Source organism: Lepus europaeus, chromosome 4 (assembly GCF_033115175.1).
Source record: "Lepus europaeus isolate LE1 chromosome 4, mLepTim1.pri, whole genome shotgun sequence".
Taxonomy (NCBI): Eukaryota; Metazoa; Chordata; class Mammalia; order Lagomorpha; family Leporidae; genus Lepus; species Lepus europaeus.
The window spans coordinates 88,900,252-88,925,140 of NC_084830.1; the positions used below are offsets into that span (position 1 = coordinate 88,900,252).

Consider the following 24,889-nt stretch of genomic DNA (forward strand, 5'->3'; position numbering starts at 1 on the left):
TTTTTTCTAAGAGATATACTAACTGTAGTTGCCACAAATGACTGTTGAGCACTTTAAATGGGGTTAGTCTAATTGGAGATATATTATGAGAAAATTTCAAAAGTATGTGAAAAAACAAAGCATGAAATGCTGTCATTATGGCATAAGGGGTTAAACCACCACCTGCAACACCAACATTCCACATGGGTCCTGGGTCCAAGAACCAGCAGCTCCACTTTTGGTCCAGCTGCCTGCTAATGCATCTGGGAACGCAGTGGAGCATGGCCCAAGTGCTTGGGCCCTGCACCCATGTGAGTGACCTGGAAACTCACTCCTGGCTCCTGACTTCCACCTGCTTCAGACCTGGCCATTACAGCCATTTGAGGAGTGAACCAGTACTTGAAGATTCTCTCTCTCTCTCTTTCTCTTTGTAACTCTTCAAATAAACAAATAAATCTTTTAAAAAAATCTAAGCATGGGTTTAAAAAACTTTTGCCTGTTATGTTTATCTTATTCCTGTTTTGCAAGAACTTTTTGAAGTCCCTTTGTGTAAGCACCAGGACTTGTGTTTTCTGTGGAAAAGCAAGCATGTAAAATATCTCAATAATATTATTAAAACAATAATTATTTGGATGTATTTGGTAAAATGAAAATTTATCATTAAATTCATCTCAACTGCTTTATATATTGGAAATTTTAACATTAAGAAAATGCTTGTGTTATATTTATACTGGGCAGATATAACACATCTGAGAATATTGAATATGGTCAATGAATGAGAACATAATGAATGTATATGACTATATTCGCCTAAATTATTAATATAACCTAGCAATTTGATGTAACTGAAAAGTTTGATATAAACTATTTAGACAAGGTATGAAGCAGAACATTTATAATTTCATCTTTCTGAGCATTGTGGATCCTTACTTCTTCCTATGACCTAAGTTAATCCTATCTGTCACATCCTATGGTGTGTAGCTAGTGGCCTCTGCTGATAACATCACCTAGGTAGACCCATGGTAGGCGTATCAACTGGCTGGATCTTTTCTCTCTGGTAAGCACTTGACATAAATACTGTCAGACACAATGTGGTATACCAGTAAACTGGCTTTCCAAAGATAAATTAAAGCCTTGTTTGAGAATCTTTCCAATTAGTAGCCAATTTCGAACTATCAATAGCTTATCAATGGGCTTGCAAAATTACTGATAGGCTCTTGAAAGTCAGTCTAAGCTGGTGCAGTACACTACTCTCAAGTCCCGACCACTGGGTGAGCAAGGGAACCACTTGTGAGTTTAGATCAGGACAGACCAGTGGACCTTTCTTCACTGGAAAGGAATGTCCTGTGTCTATACTGTGTGGTTGTTGAGCACAAAGGAATGGAATTGTTGTTTTGTTTTAATTAATGTAAATGTAAATAATGAGGGCATGCATCAAGATGAAGTGGGTTCAGCCTCTGCTCCAGACCCCAACATCCCATATCAGAATGTTGATTCAAGTTTCAGCCATTCCACTGTCGATCCAACTTTCTGCTAATCCATCCTAAGAATCAGTGGATGATGGATCCAGGGCTTGACCCTGTCACCCATGTGGGACATCCAGATGGAGTTCAAGGCTCCTGGCCTTGGCCTGTCCCAGCCCTGGATGCAAGCATTTGGGGAGTGAACCAGTGAATGGAAAAGTTTTCTCTCTCCTCTCTGTCACTCTGTCAATCTGCCCTTAAATAGATAAAAATAAATAACTTTTTAAAAAATAGTAACATGTCATATGTGGCTAGTGGCTGTTGTATTTGGCAGACCAGATCTGGAAATACACAGAACACAGAGAAAGCTCTTTTAATGCAAACAACTCATTATGGGGAGGGGAGAGAATATTAACAGCCGCACACGCTTCGTTCCTAGCTGGGGCAGGAGCTGCAGCTGAGGTAAGAGAGACTCTACAGGTTTCTCTACTACCTGAAGCATGCCGATTTCCCCTCCAGGGAGAAAGAAGGAAACAGAAACTTCCCTCAGAGCTTTTTGAGTCGGTTTGATAATTTCTTTTCATAGAACTCTTGTGGTTATTCCTTACATTCCAATGACTACAACTAAAATTCATAAATATGATCCCTGAAACCGCTTGTCCCTCATTCTATATGAAGTTCTCTGAGCAACACAGGAAAACTCGCCTCCTACAAAGCAATCATTCTGGTTCTTCAGAACATTATAGACTAATGCCTTGGGTGCAGTGAAGAGAGCTATGTGGAGTTCCTGTTTGATACACAGGTTAAGAATTTACCATGGGACAAACATTGTGGCACAGTGAGTTAAGCCACTTCTTGTGATACCAACATCCCATATTGGAGTGCTACTTACAGTCCTCATTGCTCCACTTCTAATCCAGCTTCCTGCTAAAGTGCCTGTGAAGGTGGAGGAAGATAGACCAAGCGTTTGGGCCACTGCCACCCAGGTGGAAGTTCAGGATGGAGATCCTGGCTCCTTGCTTTGTCCAGGCTCAGGCCTGTCTCTTGCAGGCATTTGGGGAGTAATCAGCCAGTGGAAGATATCTTTGTGTGTGTGTGGTCTGTGTGTGTCTCTCTGTGTGTGTGTGTGTGTGGTGTTTCCCTCTCTTTATTACTCTGACTTTTGAAGAAAGAAAGAAATAATTTTAAAATGTATTTTTACCAGATACTACTTGCTTTTTCCCCAAGGAAATGAGCTGCAAAAGTAGTTAGAAATCTCATGTCTTATTTTAAGAAATATTTGACAATAGCCAGAGGTGTATTATGTTTGTCTTAATTACATAAGAGTCATCAATCTCATTTCCATTGTACCAGATTCCAGATGAGCTCACTACTTTGTCATTTATTAAAAAGTTATTGATCAGTGGAACCAGAATGTAGACAGCAGATTGTGATCAATTCTGATTCCTGAATTCATTTCACTGCATTAGAGAAGCCTGAGCCTTAGGGATTGACCTAAAATTTTCATGTTCATCCTAAGAGAAACAAGATATTAATTTCTTAAGAGTTTCATTAATTCTTAATTGGCAGAAATATATATTAATTGATCAGTAGGATTTTGAATTAAATTAACAGTATTGAACATAGATATACTTAATGAAGATTTCAAAAGCAGTTGATATATTATGGTCATAATTCTTACATTTTAAAAACTTATTCATAAACACAAATGAACCCCTCAGATTTAAATACTGGAGACATTCTGATTATTTCTGCTTTGCAATTGCTAGATACTATATGGTAACAAAAAGTCAAAACAGAAACTATTGAAGTCAACCTTGAAAGGCAAACTCAGTATCTCTAATGATAAGTATGCTTAAGTGTTGCATTTATTTAAAAAACCCCAGGATGTAGGTCTCAGGAATTTGCATTTTAACAAGTATCTCTGGTGATTCTTATGCAGCCTAATTGATGAAAATCCTTCAAAGTCAAAGAACCTTGCAGGATGAAGTAGGTATCACCAATTGCCTTTGTCTGCATACTGACAAAATCAGTAGTTGTACATTCAGTTACTTACCATCTAAACCCAAGCATTGCTCTATAGACAATATGAAATAGACATCATAATGCAGACAATTCTGGGCACCTATAACTTAGTAGCGCAGAATAAATTTTTGGTCCTTAATGTCCAGAACACATAGGAATTGTTCACTTCCAAAAACAGTCAATGATCTGTGAAGAACCCTAATTACTGTTAAGTACAAGGATGGGACAAAGTGTTAAACCTGTCTTTGGACTGTCCTCATTCATTCCTTCCATTTTAGCTTTTAGATACTGCAATAAAATACCCGACATAAGCTATTGATAACGGAGGGAGGTTATTTTGGCTCACAGTTCTGGAGGATCACAGTACAAGATTGGGCAGCCCTTATTGGTTCAGTGTCAATACTGGACTCCTTGCTGGCAGTGTTCTGGGTCTGTGCTCAATACTACACAGCAAGAGGAAGCATGTGAGCCTCTGTCTCTCTTTACAAACCTTTTATGATTCAATCATGGAGCTTACCTTGATAACCTAAATCCAATCTAATCACTTCCCAAAGTCCCCTTCTCTAAATACCATGACTGAGTTATACCTTTGCTCCCTTAGCATTATTATCATAAGACATTGAGGACCAAGCCTTTAACATATGTAGTTTGGGGGGCAACAAGACTAGAATATCCAGGTCATGACATCTCTCATCGCTTCTGTTTCCCACTGGGGTGAGATTACTCTGCTGCTGGTGCTGCTGAAAAAATTTGAAAAATGCCTCACTCTCCAATGCCTATGTATACATAGACTTAAAATGAAACATCTCATTAAATTTAAGGGGCTTAGGGGCTCAAATTTCTGACCATCAGAAGAGTGTTCTCCAGGAGATTTCTTCTGGGTATTATAAGACTAATTTGACTTAAAACTACAGTTTTAAAGTTATTAGGAGCCATGAGAACAGCCTCTATGCGACAAAGGAATTTAAAACAAAACAACTGCCCAAAATACGTACTTGGTAAAGAAGGCAGAAGAAACAAGAGATGAAGGTTAATTATTAACAAAGACTTCCCCACGGCAGAGAGACAATATCTGTACATTAATTAGGATTCCTCTGTGAGTCAGGAGCATTATCAACCATTCTTGAGTATTCAATTAGTAAGCAAAAGCTGAACTATTTTTTGGGCTGTGACCCACTTCCTGCAATTTTCAAGGTCATATATTTGAGATTCAAGTGCCCAGAAAAGACCAGGTGGATGACATTAGGTCTGCTCTAACTCATATCCATGTGCATTTCCCTATGTCTTGGGAAAGTGTCTTTATTTGAAGTTGTAGTGGTATCTACATCAATCATTTCCCTTAAAAGTGTGGAAGAAATGAGAAAATGAGAAAGGAGAAGACATTAGGTCAAATCATAATGTACAAGGACCAAAGACTGAGCAAAGCTGGATTTGCAGGTTATGTGTATCCAGGGGCAACCGTTTACCTTGATCACCACCATAGTTGTGTTGCTTTCATTGCTGAAAGGATTTATCACTTGAGCCTTCTTAAAATAGTTCCAAGTCTTCTGGGTAGTTTTATTTTTTTCTGGTTGCCAAGTTATTTTTACTGCTTTCTTCTAGAACTGTTTGTTCAAGGACAAATTATCCCTAAATTTATCTCTTAAATGGTTAATAGGAATAAAAAGCTATCATTTTATTTAGAAACCTTTTGCGATTGTGAAAAATTATTTTTTTCTGTTATTAACTTCAATACAGCTTGTTCCTTTGGTATCTAAGCATGGTTCCACTAAAGTTAGTATTTTAAAATCCCCTAAGGAAAATCTGATGCAGTTGAATCCTGAAACAACTTTGCCTCCTCCACCATGTGCAAGATATTGAGAAATCCAGGTCTTTTCCAGTTTCTTCTTCTGAACACAATCCAAGACTTAAATTAATCCTCTCTTGATTATAAGATGCAACTTAGGAGCTGTTGGCTTGAAAATTCAAGCTTTAACAAATTGCTAAGCAAAAAAGCATTCAGAACACAATGGTTCTTGATATAGTCCTGAAAATTCTGGATTGATTCAATTTTAAAACACAGGGAGCTTGATTGTCATTAGCAAGATCAAGCACATCCTACCTTTTCATTCATTAGTCAATTCAGGGAGCAAAAAAAAATTAAAAATAAACTTGGTTAGGGGCTGGCATGTGGTACAGCAAGTTAAGCTGCTGCTTGCAATGGCTGCATTCCTTGTTGGAGTGCTGATTCAAGTCCCAGTTGCTCTACTTCTGACCTACCTTCCTGTGAATGTGCCTGGGAAAGTAGCAGAAGATGCCTTGAGTATTTGGGCACCTGGCACCCTTGTGGGAGAACAGGATACAGTTTCCATTTCTTGGCTTTGGTCTGGCCCACCCCTGGCTTTTGCAGCAATTTGGGGAATAAACCAGTAGAGCCAGGATCCTAGAACTGCATGTAAGTCTCCCTCATAGGTGGCAGAGGCCCAAGTACATGAGCCATTTCTGCTGCTTTCCCTGGTGCATTAGAAGGGAGCTGGGTCAGAAGCGGAGGAGCTGGGACTTGAACTGATGTTTCTGTGGGATGCCAGTATTACAGGCAGAAGATTAACCTGCTATGATACCACACTGGCCCCAAACACTCTTCTAAAAACAAACATGCTCTTTAACCTTTGAGTGAAGGAATGATCAAGTAAATAATCGTATAAACTGCCACAGAAGGCAACTTTTAAGATTTTTCTATACTTTCTAAAATGAGAGTATATTGGTTTAACAATAAAAATTACACATTTGTATCAAGATAAGTCTCACATATGAGGGGATTTCATAAGTTTTTTTTAAAAAATGAATTAGAAGAAAAGTTAGTTTTGGAGCAAAAAAATTGAAATCACACATAGTTCTTTCATAACATGCATTTTCCATGAACTTTTTGAAGACACCCTGTAGATGATCTGATCTGAAACAGTCACTTTGTCATTCTTTCCTATCATATTGTCTTAATTTTCCTTAGGATACTTATTGGTATATGTTTCTTTTTAAAATGTATTTATGGTTTCCTCTGCCCAGTTGAGGTGTATTCTCAGTGATATCAAAGATCTTATTATTCTTGCAGACTGTGTTTCCAAAATCCAGACAATACATTAAAGTGGACATGCAGTCGTTATTTGCTGGGTAAATAAATAAACTTCCCAACTAACACTTTCACTCATAATTAAATTTGATTTATCTCTCTCTCCTCCATGCCTCTAATACTCATATAATCCCAAGGAGGCAGGGACTATGCCATTTTCATTTTCCTTACTTCCCAAAGCAGTATGCCTGATGCACAGTAGATACTTAATAAACTGTTGTTGTGAATGAAATGAATGAATGAGTGTAAGTCTGACTATTCATACCACGCTCTTTCTCCTTGACTGTTATACTAAATTCAACCTGCAAGATGTTAATAGGAATTCTAAGGCTACAAAGAGTCCTGTAATCAATTACATAATGTATCCTCCTTTGAAGCAGGTTACAATTTCATTTGCCATGTTACTTCGAGCATTTTTTGTATAAGGGTGCTCTGAAATCATCAAAGATCTAGAGCATATCAGAAAACTTAGCTTCTGGAGAGTTCTGTAGGCAAAGGTGGCCCACCACGTGCTAGAACAGCAGCCTGACTCAGTAGGAACTTTGTTTCACGTGTTTACTATCTTAATCACCATTTTTTTTAATTGAACTTTTAATAATTACTCTGAATTTTTGGAGATAATGTAACACCTGGAAACATAAGATAGCAACTACAATGTATGGCTCTTCTTTAAAACATTTCCAGGTTACCTGACCAGGCTGTTCTTAGTTATGGGGCATATGGCTCATGAGCTGTCCAGGCTGCAGTGGGACCCTCACTTATGCCTCTGTAGCTTTCCCTGTGAGACTCTGCCACTATCAAAATGTAGCAGTGTCCTGGGTTCTGGGGTCAGTCTTCAACTGATCTCCTGTCCCTTATTGGTAAAACATGGATAATAGTAAACACCTCATGCCTTCTGATGGAAGTAAATTTATGCCAAAGGATAGTATGTGTTTATATTCCAGAATGTGCTATTCTGTCTGTTCCATTCCATTTGGGGTCATTTATGTGAAGGCACAGAGTTAAGATTGGATTCGTGGAGGAGACTCTGGAAAGGATTCACCTCCACCAAGCACTGTGCACCATTCTGTCCTCCATGCTACACTCTCTTGCTGCTGTGTTCTTAGGGATTTCATAATAATCCACACCTAGTCTTTCATGCAGAGGCAAACTCAGAATCTTTCAGATAAGTATGGAGAGAGTCCCACAATGGAAGGGCCCACTCCACAGTGGCATCTGCAAACTCTTGAACTGTTAGCATGTTCCAGTTCAACCCAGCACCATGAGGCTTTCCCATCATGTCCTATAATCATTAGCTATAAGTGATCAGTGAGGCAGGTTTCCCAAAGAATGAACCCAACTTCAGTAAAAAAGTACATGAAAGATTCAATGTTGACATTTAGTGTAGAGAATTTGAATGATGCAGGCTAATTAACTTTGAGAAAAATCAAAATAACAATTTTGATTACAATCATTGAAAAGTAATTATAATTTATTTATGCACATATATAAACACACATGTACGTGTCTAAATCTAGATTTTTCCTTTAAGAAAAAAATATAAAAGATATTGTAGATTCAGTGAGACCAAAACAGAATCGTTTCCTCCATCATGATGGTATAGCATTCCTTCTTACAAGGCTATTGCAAAACATTCATGGAAAATGGAATTAAACTTTAAGTTTTTGTTGATGGAGAGGATCTTTGAAATCCATATATAGGAGTGTCATGAAAAGTGTATATTTTGAAAAAAACGTTCTTTTGAATTAATTAAGCATGTGTAGGAATGGAGGCCCTATTGCATCCTTGTCTATTATAGTCAGACCACAGGATTCAAATCCAACTATCCTAAGAGTTATTGGCATGGTCAACCTGAATGTCAGTTTCCTTGCCTGTAAAAAGGTGATAATAATGTATCTAACATTAAGTTTATTTTTATTGTTAAGAATTAATAATCTTAAGATTTTAACTCTTGATAAATTTTGTTAATTATTATCTTAATAATATTGATAGATTATTAAGATAATTATAACTGCCTACAACAAAATATATTTCTTATTATTGTTATGCCCCACCAATAACTCACAAGTGGAGAAGAGGATAGAGGAATTTAATTAATTGAATACTCATTACATTGCCCTAAGGTTCATGGACTCTTCACTTGCTACCAGAATTTCTAAGCACAAATACAGTGCCATAACCTGGGCAACAGAAGAACAACAGATTGTCTGGCTTCAGACCCCTCTTCTGACATGAGGTAGCCACGTGACTTACAGCAAGGTACTTAACTGTTCCACCCCACAATTTCCTCATCTTGTAACCATGTTAAATAGTCCACTTTCTAGGATTGCTGTAAAAATTAAATATGACAAGAAGCTTCCCCACACTCTGTACCTCAGCCCCTTATCTGTTCCTTTCAAGGCACTTTCTATTTTATTATTCATGTCTAATGATCTGTCATTTTTCTCTCTGAAGAGGATATAGGTGCATCAGGAGTGGAGCGATCCGTTATTCTAGTTCAACTGAACCCTAAGCACTAGCACAGTGCTGAGCATGGGGAAAGGCAGGCTGATTTATTAGGCGCTTGGACTTTTGTAGACACTTCACACATATTGATGTGTTGACTTATTTGATCCTCCCGTCAACATTGTGTGTTAGGATTGTCATCTCTATTTTATAGGTGAAGATACTGCTAACTCAAGTAACAGCGCTCACAGAGTAGTGAGAGTTGGGCTTGGGTTCATGCCATCTCTGTGTGACTGGACAGCCCATGCCTTCAACTAATCCCATTATGACCCCAGTGAGTATCCTGAGAAAACACAGGGGCAAAGGAAGCAAATAAAGTCTCGAGCAGAACACATTTTTAGGAGTCCCACCTGGGTTGAAGCTCACAGTTCCAGCAAGGTCGGGCATTAGCTTCTCTTGAAACTAGAAGCATGTTCGTTCTTTACACATAGCACAAACCCTGTCTGCAAAGATTAAATGTAGAAACATGAGGGAAATGATCTCACTAGTTGTTTCTCCTCAGTCTCCTTGATAGATTCTTTCTCTTGTGCTCAAAGTTTTTGTGATAGAGACTTATGGGGCTTAGCTCTTGGGTGGATTCTGCTATCCATCTATACTCATTCCTTATACTTTACCTCTGAATTGTTGCCTGGCATATTATATTATTCATTCAACATTTCCACATTTATGTCTAAGAGAGATATCAAATTAACTCATCTTTCCCATCTCAGATTGAAGATAACCTTGTATTTATTGTGTAAACAAATCTTGGCATCATCTTGGGACCCCTCTGTCTCTCACATCCTATATAATAGTATAATCAATCATTCGGCATGGTTGAATCTAGCCTCAGATTGTACCCACGATTCAATCACTTTTTACCGCCTCTCCTGGCTACCACTTAGACCAAGCCACTGGTGTATCTTGCTTGAATAACCACAAAATGTTATTCTTTTGCTCCAGTGATACTTACATGTTTTCAATAGAGTAGACATAATGATCCTTTTTTAAAAAACATCCATTTGTTGGCCGGCGCCGCGGCTCAATAGGCTAATCCTCCGCCTAGCGGTGCCGGCACACCAGGTTCTAGTCCCGGTTGGGGCACCGGATTCTGTCCCGCGCCAGCCGCGGCGGCCATTGGAGGGTGAACCAATGGCAAAGGAAGACCTTTCTCTCTGTCTCTCTCTCTCACTGTCCACTCTGCCTGTCAAAAATATAAAATAAAATAAAGTAAAAAAAAAAAAAACACATCCATTTGTTTACTTTGAAAGAGTTACAGAGAAAAGGAGAGATAGAGATTTTTCCATCCGCTGATTCACTCCCTAAATCTGTGCTACATCCAGGGCTGGGCCAGGCCAGGGCCAGGAGCCAGGAGCTTCATCCAGGTTTCCCACTTTTGTGGCAGGGCCCCAAATACTTGAGCTATCTTCTACTGCTTTTCCCAGGCCATTAGCAGGGAGTTGGAATGGAAGTGGAGCAGCCAGGACTTGAACCGGCACACATATGGGATACCAGAGTCACAAGCAGCAGCTTTCCCTGCTGTGCCACAATGCTGGCCCCCATAATTGTCCTTTTAAAACATAAGTTAGGTCATGTCACTTCTGCTCACAACTTAACTCTTCATCTTGGTAAAAAAGTAAAAGTCTTCAGTGATTTATGAAGCTTTACATTTTAGGCCCCATTACCTCTCTGATCTCTCATCCTCCAGCACCGCACCAAATCACTCTACCCTGGCTACTCTGACCATCTTGATGTTCTATGAACACTTGTGACATCCTGTTCTTGTTTTATGGCTTATGGCTCTCATCTACCAGTCTTTCTGGAAGTAACTTCAAGTCTTCTTTCCAATCTAATTTTTACAAAGACACAACACTTTGCATCTTCTTTTGCTACTCCAAGTTTTGCCTTCCACTGTCATCTACTTTATTTTGTACCGCAACATAAATGGTCTAGTAATGTAAGATAAGATTTTCTTTTTTTAATTTTTGACAGGCAGAGTGGACAGTGAGAGAGAGTGACAGAGAGAAAGGTCTTCCTTTTGCCGTTGGTTCACCCTCCAATGGCCGCTGCGGCCACAGCGCGCCCGACGCACCGTGCTGATCCGATGGCAGGAGCCAGGTGCTTCTCCTGGTCTCCCATGGGATGCAGGGCCCAAGCACTTGGGCCATCCTCCACTGCACTCCCGGACCACAGCAGAGAGCTGACCTGGAAGAGGGGCAACTGGGACAGAATCCAGCGCCCCGACCGGGACTAGAACCCGGTGTGCCGGCGCTGCAAGGTGGAGGATTAGCCTATTGAGCCACGGCGCCGGCAGATTTTCTATATTATCATATTTATTGATAATTGCCTGTCCCCTCCCAATAGACTACAAAATGAAGGAAAGCGTGCAACTTACTTGATTTTATTCACTAAGATAGTCCATATACCTAGAATTATAAATTGTGGGTGATCCATAAATAGATGTGCTTGATGGTTAACCTTAACTTTAATATTATAAATGTGTTTACGTTTTGCACTTACAAAAGTATTTAAGCCATCTCTTAATTCTTAAGTTTGCTGAATCTGGGACTACTTTTAGGGAAAGAAGATAAGAAGGTTTCCAAAATTTTATGCTAAACAAGAAAGAAGTCGTGGAGACAGACGGGATGAGAAAACTGAGGGTGGAAGAATAAATGAAAAGGCTGAGGCAGAAGGAAAAATTAGAATGAGGGAGGGAAGACAGGCAACTGTGAGTAAGCAACTAGGGGTGAAGCATGAAAAGAAATCTTAAATCTGAAAAATTAGATGAGACAGGAAAATAAAACACCATTGAGTTCAGATTAAAAGCAGATCTAAGAAAATGTGATTTAAAACTCAACTTTGTGTTCAAAATTTCCTTTTTATTATGAAAGAAATGATTTTTTTCTTTTTCCCTATGTAAGATCATAGGAAAAACAGCTCTTTGGTCTATTCAACAGGAAGTTGTACTTAGTATTGAAGCATCGCTACCTTATATTCATAATTGAAGGCATCACTAGACTCAATAGCAGTCACATTTACTCACATAATCAGCGTTTCCCATTCTTTGTTTCTCTGCATAGATTTATATTTCCTTATGGCATCTTTTTTTTCGCTCTATGTGAAGTATTTCCTTTAATATTACTTGTTCTGAAGGCCTGCTGGCAGTAAATCCTTTCAGGCTTGGTATATATGATAAAGTATTTCATTTTCAATTTAAAGGCACAAACGAGTGTGGAGAACTAAACTGACAAGTTCTTTCTTTCCGGCTCTCCTTTTTGCAGATATTGCTTTACTGCCTTTTTGCTTACATTGCTTCAGAAAAGAAATTTGCTGTGATTCTTATCTTTGTTTACCCTTATTTTATGTATCCTTGCTGTTTTTAAGACTTTTCTCATTGCTATTTCATTAAGTAATTTCATTAATAAAAATTCATATTTTTCTAAATTGTATTTTATTTCTATTATTGCATAAACTCACTGAATTTGAATTCTTTAAGGAATGTTAAAACTTATTAAGTTCAGATCTCTCATTGTTGTAGATGAGAAAGCCTACAACAGAAGCCCTTGAGAGTTAATGCAGATACTAAATGTAAAAAAGGCATGTAAAAATTATGTAGGAAGGTAGATAAACAGGTAGATATAATAGATCATAAATATATATTATGTTAGGTTAAAATATTGCATAATAGCCATATAAATCTCTCAAAAAAGCAGCTAAAGAGCTTGGAGTGGAAAGAAGTCTTGGTCAGATATGTGAGCCTGTTTAATTTTCCCAGAGGAGAAAGTAGATCAAAACAGATTAAAAACAAGCAAACAAACAACAAGCCAAGAAGGATACTTAAAGTTGGGTAACAAAGAAAATCTGAGTGAATATAGAAGTAAGAGAATATAAAAATCAAGTGAATAAGTAGTAACAACTAAAAAAAGTGTTCCACAAAATCATTCTTGTTCTTTAACACTATTTGGAATAGTACAGAGAGAAATATGAATATAGGTACTAAAAATTCATAGTGGAATTTGGCCACTCATGTGTATTATCAACCTTCAAAATAATAATGTTTAAGAGGATGCAAGTACAAATCTGTTTTTTAAAGATTTGTTTATTTATTTGAAAGGCAGAGTTATAAGAAAGAGAGAGAGAGAGAGAGAGAGAGAGAGAGAGAGAGAGAAAGAAGAGGCAGAGTGAGATAGAGAAATCTTTCATCTGCTGATTTTCTCCCCAAATGGTTGCGATGGCCCAGACTGGGCCAAGCCTGAACCATGAGCCAGTAGCTTCATCCAGGTATCCTATGTGGGTATAAGTACTTGGCAGGGGCATAAGCACTTGGCCAAATTTCTGCTGCTTTGCCAGGCACAATAGCAGGGAGCTGGATAGGAAGTCGAGCAGCTGGGACTCAAACCCACTGCCCATCTGGGATGCCAGAGTCACAGGTTGCAGTTTTCCCTTCTATGGTATAATGATGGCCCTGCCTACAAATATATTTTAAAGGAATTAATAGACAGTGGGAGAGAATATTGTTATTTAGTTACATAGTATATAGTGCTTACCATTGTGACATGAATTTCTTAAGTGCTTTGTAAGTATTAAGTCATTTAATCCATCTTTAAGCTTCATTTTCATTCTCATTTTTCAGTTAAGAAAAGAAGGAAAAAGGCTGGTTAAGCATTTGTCCAAAATCACAAGGATCATAGGTCATAGAACTGGAATTCAGATTCACATTATTGTAGTCTTGATTTGCTCAAGATTTTTTGAAAGTTTTATCTACTTATCTTCATTTTAATTGAAAGAAAGAGAGAGACCTTCCATCTGCTGGTTTATTTCCCAAATGCCTGCAACAGCCAGGGTTCGGCCAGGCTGAAGCCTGGAGCCTAGAAGTCCATCTGGGCTTGGGTGACAAGAATCTAATTACTTGAGTCATCATCTTCTGCCTCCTATAGTTCATATATATATATATATATATATATATATATATATTTGACAGGCAGAGTTAGACAGTGAGAGAGAGAGAGAGAGAAAGATCTTCCTTCTGTTGTTCACCCCCCAAGTGGCTGCTACGGCTGGCATATTGTGTGGATCCGAAGCCAGGAACCAGGTGCTTCCTCCTGGTCTCCCATGCAGGTGCAGGCCCAAGCACTTGGGCCACCCTCCACTACCTTCCTGGGCCACAGCAGAGAGCTAGACTAGAAGAAGAGCAACTGGGACAGAACCGGTGCCCCAACCGGTACTAGAACCTGGTGTGCCGGTGCCGCAGGTGGAGGATTAGCCTAGTGAGCCACGGCGCCGGCCTCCTATAGTTCATATTAGCAAGAAGCTGCATCAGAGGTGGAGGAGCTGGGCCTCAAACCAGGCACTTTAGTATAGGATGTGGGAGTCCCAAGCAGATACTTAACCAATGCCCCAAATGTCAGCCCCAGAATATACTTTTTTTTATATTATCTGTTAGGTTACATTGGAATAAAGAATATAAATATTTTTCTGTACCTCCATTTGCTTTCGGTCTTTTCTTTTTCTTTTTTTTATCTTTTATTTAATGAATATAAATTTCCAAAGTACAGCTTATGGATTACAATGGCTGCCCCCCCCCCTTTACTTCCCTCCCACCTGCAATACTTTTAAAGATTATTCTACACAGTCTCCAGAGGAAGTGGGAAGGAAGTACAGATAAGTCTTATTATCATAACTTAAGGAAAACCCTAATTAGAAGAGTTGGTAGCACATCCAGTCAGGACCTGGCTACCAGCACTCACTCAGTTGGCCTAGCCTGATACAGCCACTATCAAGGCAATCCTGATATTCAACAACCATGGAAAGTCAGGACTCTCCATGTTCTACCAGTCCTTCAGCGAAGAAGAAATCCTTCAGTGAACAACAAATCATCAGGGAAGACTTTACATTTGGCATCTAAGAGAGATGAAAATGTATGTAATTTCCTAAAAGGAGGATTATTGATTGGAAGATGGGACAACAAACTGATTTATAGACATTATGCAAAATGGTATTTTGTGTTCTGTGTGGATGTTTCAGAAAGTGAACTGACAGTTTAGATCTAATGCAAGCATTTGTGGCGACATTAGGAAAGTGTTTTGAAAATGTCATTTTCCACAGAGACAATATTCACAATATTCTTGCAGAAATGGTGATGGAGGGAATGGTATTGGAAACCAACATGAATGAGATTGCTACACAAATTGATGCATGAAATAAACTGGAGAAATCTGAGGTTGCCTTAGGAGGAGCTCCAGCCCGTGCTGAATCAACAAATGTTACTGAGAACCCAAGATATACTAACATTGGTGACACCTATATAATTGTGACAAACCTACTCTTTTTAAATAAAAAAAGGCCACTCCCAGGTAAAATCTGGAAGGGAACATCATCTATGTTTACCATGGAGTTGTTTACAAAAAATAAAAGGGGAGAGTCTTACATTTTGCTTAAATATAACATTCCTCAATTCTTTCTGTGCTTTGTCATAATTGCTATTTAAAGAACCAAGCACGTATGGCATGAAAAATTATGTCTTTTTTTTCTCTTAGTTTAAATAAACTCCAAAGTAACTGGACTTCTAACACACCTTTCTGTTTGCCTGATATTTACTTTAGCAATAATTCTGGTCTTTTCTCTCTGCAGAGAATGCTTTGACCAGTTCCCTGTCTTCTCTGTTAAGAGACAAACAACAGCTACAGTCAAAGGTCACCTCATGTTTTGAATGTTCCTTTTTTATGTGAAAAGACTTCAAATATCAGCCCTTGAAGATGGCTGAGGCCTCAGAGTTGATCCAAACCTTGTACATGTCTCCCACCTCCAGGATGAAATTTATAACACAGTCAGGAAGAAACTAGGCCTCATAACTTGGTTTTATGAACAGCTGTTAAAGATATTACTAGGAATGACTTCTGAACGCTGACTTTGTTACAAGCAGTCCTCATTTCACTCTCACAATAGCCCTTCCATCCAGGTATTGTTAAGCATGCCTACCAATGGGGAAATCGGAGCACAATCTTAAATAGAAGAATTAATACTTACACTCTGATCATTCTGACATACCAAGCCTACAAGCTAGTCGGCTTGAGTAATCTATTGTAGCTGATATTAAATTTTGATTCATATTCGCAATTGATTGCCCCAGGTTAGAATTACATAGCAAATGGAATTAATTTCTTTATTGATTTCATGATTGGATGTATCTTAAAAATCCATGTTAGAGTAGCAGAACAAGAAAGCTAAGAAAGTAGTTTGTGGGCAAAAAGCTCTTTTGAAAGCAAGCAAACTGCAGGGTAGGGAAGCCTGGAATGTTTGTGTGGGGAACTTATTCACTAACACACCAATATTAATTACTGCTAGATGACTGAGCTGTCAAACTAGGTAACACAGATCAATACTTGTGAAGTTGCATATAACTAAATGATATTATTTTAAGGTATTTATATTAAATTGCATTTTTTCATGAAATTAGGAAACTCACCAAAATATGTTTACTTGCCCTCAGACACAAGCAATGAAAGAACAAAAGGGATCAAGCCAGCGAATCATTCAAATCCAACAGCAGGTCATTGTGTTTAGTTTCCATGAAGTCATCCTCTCATCCTCCAGGAGTTTGGTTTCAGGCCTCTGAGGAAGAGTGATATCGTTCCCCACCCATCATGTGGGCACTTTTGTAAGAAAAGACTGGTTAACAACAGAAGTGCATAACAAATTTATCTAATAAATGCTGTGTATGAAATGGGAACTTTCGAAAGTCAAGACCAGAGAAAGCCATCTATTGTTTTGCATTTGGGTTTGCTAAAGAATGAACCACACTCTGTAAATGTGATCCAATGAAAGGATATGATCTAATAGGAACAGACTCAGGAAGAGGGATGGAGGGAGACTGAGCAAGACCTGTCTGTCCAGATTTCTCCCGGCCTCCCAGTGTAGATGTCCTTCCCCTTGGGCTGTGGGAAAGCATCTCTACAGAATGAGGGAGAAGGCAGACATGATCACCATAGCTTTTGTGGTTCTTGTTTCTGTGGCATGCTTTGGGGAAGAGGAATTCTCATTTCTGAGACTCATTTTTGGAGAGAAAAAGGTATAGGAAGCAGGAGGACAGGAGAAAGTCAGAGAGACCTTGCTTCCAAAGTCTTCTAATAAAATTATTCAGCATTCTGAAGTGCCAGACTTTGGGGTATAGTGTTCTGGGCCTGAACAATGCAGGTAGAGAAACTAGCCCAGTTTAGTCCTGTAGTGAGCACCATAGACATCTTGTATCCCTTATAGAATGTTCTGATGCATCACGGATTTTGAAAAATTGCAGGGCTAGTTAACATAGGTGATATCCCAATTCCCAGGAAGATTCACAGATTTCCATAAGTAATTCAACTGCTTTTGTAGCCTCAGGAGCACAGGACTCCAGTGATTTCTGAGCTGTCGTTATTCACCATGCCTGTGACTCAATGTCAACATGTCTACAAAGGAGACAAAGAGTCCCCAGGATGGTAGTGAAGGGTCCATTAATTACAGATCTCTACTGAAAGACCTGGTCATGTGGCCAAGGACTTCACAATTTTTAGTAACTTTTACTTTAGTACAGTGCTTTCTCTTTAAAAAATGTTGTTGCATAGATTTGGAGTCACAAATGAAATCCATTCTAACATCCCCTAACCCCTGAAACTTCCAGATCAGAAATCCTAGTGTGTTAAAGAAGTTCCAGTGACTGCTTTTAAGGTTATACAGTTCATTTTTGTGCAAAAAATTATTACTAAGTACTTTGGAGTCTGTTTATAACTTTACTAATAATCCTTATATTAAAAACTTAGCAGAATACTGTTAATCACACAATTGGGATAAGTTAAACACTTAGCATCTCACATACAGTTGGATATTCTCACATTTAGCCCATTATTTAAGTAAATAAAGGAAAAGGTTAGGCTACTCTAAGATACAAATTCCTTCATCTTTGGCGTCTTGTCCACTGTGACCCCCCAGTGGTTGTGACTTACAGTGGTCAGAAGTATTTAAGAAGTTTGTTCTCAGAATTTCCACTCCCTACCCCCAATAAACCAGTTGAATTTAGACTTCTAAATATGGCATCCTTTCTCCTTGGTGTTAAAAAAGGGTTTGCAATCAAGGTTAAAGATGAAAGTAGAGAAAATACTAACAGATTGCACACAAAAGGTGAACAATTATTGAACTATCTAAGTACCAGCCAACACCTTGTTAGCTGTGCCCTGAGAAGCATGTGCCTGTCTCATGACAAGATCAAGCATTTTAAAATGAGCCATGATATGGTTGCTGTCATTATCATTATTATTAACATTTTCATATTGAAGAGCAATTCTGTTTTTTTAACTTTTATTTAATAAATATAAATTTCCAAAGTTCAACTTTTGGATTATAGTGGCTTTTCCCCCCATACCCTCCCTTCCACTGGCAACCATCCCATCTCCCACTTCCTCTCCCATCCTATTCTTCATCAAGATTCATTTTCCATTATCTTTATATACAGAAGATCAACAACACACCACCCTATCCTTGCTATGATTACACAGATGCAGTCAATATTGTTCATATTTTATAAAGGCAAACATCAGTCTTGGAGAGAAAATGGTCTATGCAAGGGCACTTGTCCAACATGTTATAGAGCTGTGATCAGAACATTATTATTATTATCATCAATTTGGCTACATTTAGGGCAAAGACTAAGCTAGAGGTTTGTTTCCAGATTCACTATGTGTAGCCTACCTGCTGTGGTTGTAGAAATGACTGCAACCAACACATGTTGAAAAAGGATTTCTGGAGCTCACCCAAAATGAGGAAAATTGTAGCTAGGGAGCAGATCGTGTTTCTCTGCAGAGAGGCAACAGGCAGATTTCAGAGATACTGTGAGTTTGGTTCCAGATCACTGCAATAAAGTGAGAATTGCAGGAAAATGAATTGCACAACTTTTTTGGATTCCCAGTGCATATAAAGTTATGCTATAATTTATTGTAGTCTATTAAATGTGCAATAGCAGTATGTATGAAAATATACATACTATAATTTAGAAATTATTTATTGTTATAAAAATGCTATGATCATCTGAGTCTTTAGCAAGTTGCAATTTTTTTCTGGCAAAGGGTGTTGCTTTGTTGTTAATGGCTGCTGACCTATCAGGGTAGTGATTCCTTAGCCTGGGGTGGCTGTGACAATTTCTTAAAATAAGACAACAGTGAAATTGGTTGCATCGATCGACTCTGCCTTGCACAAAAGATTTCTCTGTAGCATGCTATGCTGTTCAATAGCACTTTACCCACAGTAGAACTTCTTTCACAATTGGATCCAGTCCTCCAAATCCTTCTGCTGTTTGATCAACGAAAGTTATGTAATATTTGAAATCCCCTGTTGTCAACAATGGTCGTAGTATCTACACCAGTACTAGATTCCATTGCAAGAGATTACTTTTCTTCGCTCATCCATAAGAGAGACAACTCCTCATACACTAAAGTTATAAAGTGAGATGGCAGCAATTCAGTCCAATCTTCAGGCTCCACTTCTAATTCTGAGTCTCTTGTTATTTCTGCCATATCTGCAATTGACTGAAATATTTTTCTAAAAGACTTGTATGTTTGTTTATTTGAAAAGCAAAGTGACACAGAGAGAGCAAGAGACAGAGAGAAGAAGGTATCTTCTATCTGCTTGCTCACATCCAAAATGACCTCATCAACTGGGACTGAACCAAGCCAAGTCAAACGCAGGAGTCAAGAACTCCATCCAGATCTCTCACGTGGGTGGAAGAGACCCAAGTAATTTGTATCATCATCCACTGCCTTCTTAGGAGTGTTAACAAGAAGTTGGATTGGAAGCAGAGTAGATGGTACTTGACTGGTGCTTTGATATGGCATGCCAGCATCACAAGTGGTGGCTTAACCCACTGCACCACAACACCCCCCACTCCACTGAAATAAACTTGTCCATGAGAGTTGAAAACAAATTTTCAAAACTCCTGTTAATGTTGACATTTTGACCTCCTCCTATGAATCATAAATATTTTTAATGTCATCTAGAATGGCAAATCCTTTCCTTCAGAAGGCTTTCAGTTGACTTTGCCCAGATCCATTAGAGGAATCATTATTTATGACAGCTATAGCCTTATGAAATGTTTTTCTTCAGTTATAAGACTTGCAAGTTAATATGACACCTTGGTCCATGGGCTGAAAAATGGGGGAATGGAAACTGTGTTAACAGACATGAAAACAACATGAATCTCATTGTACAACTCCATCAGAGAGTTGGGCCACCCAATTCCTTTGTCAATGAACAGTAATATTTTGAAGAGTATCTCTTTTTCTGAACAGCAATTCTCATCAAGTAGTCGTAAAATACTCTATAAACCACGTTATAAACAACTGTGTTGTCATGCAGACCTTGTTGTTCTATTTAGAGAGAACAGGTAGAGTAGATTTCATTCTTAAGAGCCCTAGAATTTTCAAAATGGTGAATGAAAAATTGGCCCCTAACAACAGAGGCATCCTGTCCTTTGAAGATTTAAAGCTGGGCACTGACCTCTCCTCTCTGGCTGTGAAAGTCCTGGATGGCTGCTTCTTCCAATAGCAGGCTGTGTTGTCTACACTGAAAGTCTTTTGTTCAGTGGAGCCACCTTCATCTATGATCTCAGCTGCATCTTCTGCAGAACTTGTATCTCCATCAACACTTATGGTTCACCTTGCACTTGTGTTTTGGAGAAATTATTTTCCTTAAAAGTCCTGAATGAACCTCCACTATCTTTGAACTTGTCTTTTGCTGCTCCCTTACCACATTCTGTTTTCACAGAATTAAAGAGACTTAAGGTCTTGCCCTGGTTTTGGACTTGGCTTAACGGAATGTTGTGGCTGGTCTTCTATCTGGATCACCAACACTTTCTCTATGTCAGCAACAAGGATGTTTTGCTTCCTTATCATTCACGTGTTCATGCTAGTGGAGTAGCATTTTTAATTTCCTTCAAGAACTTTGCTTTAACATTCTCAGTTTGGCTATTAGGCTCAAAGGCCCAGATTTTGGGCTTGCTTGGCTTTCAAAATGGCTTCCTTACTAAGATTAATCATTTGTAGCTTTTTCTTTAAAGTGAGGAACATGCAACTTTTTACTTGAGTACCTACAAGCCATTATAAGATTATTGGTTTAATTTCAATACTCTTGTGTCTCAGAAAAGAGGGAGGCCTGAATACTGGCAGGGAGATGAGGGAACAGTAAGTTGGTAGAGCATACAAAACCTACTCATTTATTAAATTCATTATCTTTATACAAGAGAGCTTCAAAAAGTTCATAGAAAATGGAATTAAATGATAATTTTTTCCAGTGTAAAAAAATCCTTGAAATCCATGTGTATGTGGAATCTTCAAAAAGCTCAAGGAAAATGCATATTATGAAAAAATTTTGCATGGATTTTATTTTTTCGCAGCAAAATAAACTTATCTTTTAATTTCATTTTCCACAAAATTTTTGAAGTTCACTCACATGAATGTAATTTATGGAACCTCAAACACACAATAGCAACATCAAAGGTTACTGATCACAGACCATCATGACAGAAATACCTTTTGTATTCCTGGACTATTTTGAGAATTACCAAGATGTGACACATAGAGATATTAAATGAGCATAAGCTACTGAAAAAATAGACACTAAAATTGCTAGAAAAAGAATTGTCACAAACCTTCAATTTTTAAAAACAAAACACAATATGTACGATGCATTATAAAGCAAAGTGTAATAAAAGAAGCATGACTATTCATGCTTTTTTTAATTTTAAAGGTAAAGAGACATACTAAACTGATTTTCTGTATATAAAGAGAATTGAAAATGAATCTTGATGTGAATGGAAGGGGAGAGCGAGCGGGAAAGGGGAGAGTTGCAGGTGGGAGGGAAGTTATGGGGAGGGAGCCATTGTAATCCATAAACTGTACTTTGGAAATTTATATTCATTAAATAAAAGATAAAAAAAAGGTAAAGAGACAGAGGGCTACAACCTAGTGGTTTACTCCTTAAATATATACAATGGCCAGGACTGGGCCAGGACTGGGCTGGACTTAAACCAGGAGCCAGAACTTAATCCAGATATCCTGTGAGGGTGCCAGGAACCCAATTACTTAAGCTATCCTGCTGACTTCCTGAGCTTGAGCAGGAAGCTGGAATCAGGAGCTAGAGGTGGCCTATATTGAATATAGGCCTTCCAATGTGGGACCTAAGAATCTTAATCAGAATCTTAACCTCTAGGCCTAACTCTCAGCTCATTTGCTTTGTTAAAAAGATTTTTGTCGTTAGAAAATCTTAAAAGAATTTTGGAAATATAAAGGACAATCTTAACAATTAAAAAGTAACTTATGAATAGATGCAAATAGAAGAAAATGTCTTCACAAACCCACATCTGGTTAAAAAGAGAACAATCCAACCTGAAAATTTTGCAGAATAGAAACTTTATTTTCTCCCTTGAAAGTGATTCTTATTTAGAAGCAAACAGGATGCAAGTTTGACCTAGGAGTTAAGATGTCACTTGGGATTGCTGCATCCTGTATCATATGCCTGAGTTCAAGTCCAGTCTCCATGTTCAAGTTAGCTTCCTGTGAATGTGCACCCTGGGAGGCAGCACGAGATCATTCAAGAATCTGGGTCCCTGCTAGCCACATGAGAGACCTGGATAAATTTCCCTGATCCTTGCTTTTCCCTGACAGCCCTTGCTATTGCTGGCATTTGGAGAGTGAGCCATCGGATGGGATTTTTCTGTCTCTCTGGCTCTAAAATGAATAAAACACATTTCAAAAATAAATAAACAGAAACAAACATACGTAACCACACATACTTCCCCTTCAACAAAATCAGTGAAGTTAATGTCTTTCACCACATTAGACACAAGTCTCAACTTATGTCACAATCATCAGGCTGGAACTTTCAGGGGGAAAACAATTACATTTTATTTTTGTTGGCTAAGGAATATAATGAATCTTTTTTTTTTTTTTTGACAGGCAGAGTGGACAGTGAGAGAGAGAGAGACAGAGAGAAAGGTTTTCCTTTGCCGTTGGTTCACCCTCCAATGGCTGCCGCGGCCAGTGCGCTGCAGCCGGCGCACCACGCTGATCCTAAGGCAGGAGCCAGGTGCTTCTCCTGGTCTCCCATGGGGTGCAGGGCACAAGCACCTGGGCCATCCTCCACTGCACTCCCGGGCCATAGCAGAGAGCTGGCTGGAAGAGGGGCAACCGGGACAGAATCCGGTGCCCCAACCGGGTGAATCTTACAAGTTAGCTGACTCAAGGCAAGGATTGTCTCAGAACCTAGGAATCACCCACTGGACTTTCTAGCTCATATTAATACAAGGAATTTTTGAACAGCAATGTCCTCATGGCTACTTTTCCCCCTTTCATAAAAGGATCCTGTCGCACACATTGCATGCAACATCGAAATATACCTGGAGCCATTTAAAAGAATATTTTGTTATATTCAATTCCAGGGAATGCTGTCAAAATCGCTTTTTTTTAAAAAAACAAAAAAACTTAGCTTCTCAAAGCTGTGATTTTCCCTTGGGATTTTTCATTGCATACATTCACAACAGAGATACATTTGCGACGAAATATACTTTTTACTCACCAATTTTAAGATTCTCCTAGATCAGCAGATTTTTAATGCTTTACTCTTTTAGTTAAATTCATCATAGCTTTGGCCACTCAGAACACATAAAATTTATTTTTCATATTGAACTTCCAAAAATTTTATCCAATTTACTCCTTCTACTTCACATCTTTACTTCCTTAGGAATATAATCTATTTTATTATGCCAGCAATTTACTCCCCATCTGAGTAAACTTTATTCATCATAACATTATAAACTCACAATTAAGAACTATGGTGTGCTGTTTCTAACTTTCTTTGGATATGAATCTTTCACTTTTTAAAAAATTTCTATCAATAAGACAGCTAGCAATGCTGCAGCATATGTAGCCAATTGTTACTAGAATGTTTTCCACAAAGCATCAAGTTCTTCATGTCATCCCCGGCTGTTGTAATCATCGTACAGTATTTAAAAAATTGATAAAACATCTCAACTCATTCAGGAAGGAAAACTTCAAGTTTTTTTATTTTATTTTATTTTTGACAGGCAGAGTGGACAGTGAGAGAGAGAGACAGAGAGAAAGATCTTCCTTTTGCCGTTGGTTCACCCTCCAATGGCCACTGTGGCCAGCGCACCACACAGGTCCGAAGCCAGGAGCCAGGTGCTTCTCCTGGTCTCCCATGGGGTGCAGGGCCCAAGCACTTGGGCCATCCTCCACTGCACTCCCGGGCCATAGCAGAGAGCTGGCCTGGAAGAGGGGCAACCGGGACAGAATCCAGCACCCTGACCAGGACTAGAACCCGGTGTGCCAGTGCCGCTAGGAGGAGGATTAGCCTGTTGAGCCACAGCGCCGGCCAAAAACTTCAAATTTTAAAAATTCCAAAAATACAAATGTTCTTGGAAAGATCGCGTACAAAGGAAGATTAAATGAATCCCCAATGCAAGTACAATGTGAAATCAAACTGAAAATAAAACAAGTGTTAATAGTGTGTGGAAGCATCTCCCTATGAAGGAGAGTTCAGGGGTACAAAGCTGTAGTAGGCATTTCTGACCAGAGAGCTATGAGACTGTGCTGTGGAGACCTAATTGTGTTTTCTGTCCATTCTGTTTCATTACATTCTCAGGCTACATACATCTTGTATAACCATCAGACCATAAAATTATCTGCAGTCATTTTTTTTTATTTAGGGTTTTGGTACTCTCAGGGGTGGGGATGCATCCTATTCTCACTCTGCACGGTTTGAAGGGGTGTAGGAGCAGAGCACGAAGGGGAGA

The 24,889-nt window shown here is 38.7% G+C and overlaps 1 pseudogene; it reads left to right on the forward strand.

The window, feature by feature from the left end:
• Window positions 1-24,889, forward strand: part of LOC133758720 (AP-3 complex subunit sigma-1-like) — a 155,131-nt pseudogene that overhangs the window by 101,087 nt on the left and 29,155 nt on the right.